Genomic DNA, 1,771 nt, shown 5'->3' with positions numbered 1-1,771 from the left:
TTGTTTTGCATGACTGTCAGTAATGTGTAGTATAGCATGTATTATATACATCACTATGTATAGGTATATAGCCTTCAGCCTTCTTTTCTCTCTGTCATTTCCTTCCTTATCATTCAATATGGAGCAAATCTTTCAGCACATAACACTAAAATGAGAGAATAAAAAGTTACAGACAGAGATGGAATTAGATTTTCTATTTACTTGTATGAACATGTGTCTGCATGCTCTAAGAGGTGTGGCATGTTCCCATTCTACACTTCATGTAATGCAAGCATGATTTGAGAATAGAAATGCAGAGAAACACATGACAATGCTTATACAAACTGACAGAGTACTCCTGAGAGCCAAGGATGGAGAAAAGTAAAAAAAACAGCAGTCCATACTGTCAAGAAACACATTTTCCCCATTGCTTACATTGATGGGTGTGGTAAAAGTTTGTGTAGGCATGGTGATAATATGGCTAACAATGCCTAGTTAGATTAGTTTCTTCGTCTTTTTCCCATCTTCTGTGCTTTACTTCTTCAAAAAAACTGGTATACAGATAAGATGTTCCTCAATAAAGAGATTGGTAAGTTCAAATTGCTTCGGTTCTTGCGTTTTCTATGTTGCCGTCGAGCATTTAGGTCATGGACATTGTAACGTCGTAATACTGCACAACAGACAGAGTAAGAGGATCTATAGTGATCTACAACCTTATTTTGACTGTAGAAATTGCTTGGTACCATAGAAAAGTTCTTCAAGGATTGCAAATTAGAGAAAGAAAATATTTCTTCCTCACTGGAATAATTGAAAATCAACAAAGCATTGCTATAACACATGAAGCGAAAGTGTTATAGCAACAAGCGCTTATGACTTACAGCTACATATCTTTGCACAGTATCTCATTACAATTATGTCTGTCATTTTTCATTGTATTTTTGTGTGTAATATTTATTAAAACTGAGATATGATTTGAAATTATTACCTATCCTTGTTATGAGTATATAGATTTTATCAATTTGCATGATAATGGTTATATGAACCTGCAAAGGTGCACTTTATTGTTCAAGAGTACCACCATGGCAACACATTCCCATATTAACATTGTTTGGTACCTTTACAATAAGAAAAGTAAAAACCTTATTTTTGGCTAATTTTTATCTAAATGACCTGCCCACGGGAATAATTGATCAAATTTTTAACCCTGTTTACCAAAGAGTTAAGTTGGTATATGTACAATATCAGTCTTTATAGTATTCCAAGTTAAAAGATCAAAGGGACCGCCCATTCTATAAATGTCATAATGTCACAGTTAGCCACTTATAGCACAGTTAAGTAGTTATTGGATGCCACTCCCGAACAAGGGCTTTTTTTTGAGTTATTTTGCATTGAAAGTTGAATGTGCAGCAAGATCGAGTAGAGAATAAAGGAGCATTCCTCTATTCTGTCAGTTTATCATAGTCTCTCGGCGCCAGACCACGCCTGGCGCCGAGAGACTAGTTTTATCACTGGACTGGAGTTCTCCACCTATCTTCTTAGGAATATATACTAGCACCAGCAAATTACACTGCAAGCTTTACGATCCTATTCTACTGTTGTGTGTTCATGTATTTGCAGTGCTTTGACTAGCTCTCAGTTTCACAGCTTCAGCATCCTTCTCCATTCTTCCTGCTACCGTGCTACGTAACACATGATGTCAGATGCGTATCCATAGAAACTATATGTCATTGTACTGCGCATGCGCATATTGTATAAAATGGCTGCAATTATAAACCATCGATGGAGTTCATAT

The sequence above is a fragment of the Amphimedon queenslandica genome, unplaced genomic scaffold, assembly GCF_000090795.2.
Source record: "Amphimedon queenslandica unplaced genomic scaffold, v1.1 AMPQUscaffold_10978, whole genome shotgun sequence".
NCBI lineage: Eukaryota > Metazoa > Porifera > Demospongiae > Haplosclerida > Niphatidae > Amphimedon > Amphimedon queenslandica.
The sequence above is the reverse complement of the archived record's forward strand: the minus strand, read 5'-3'. Positions refer to the sequence as shown.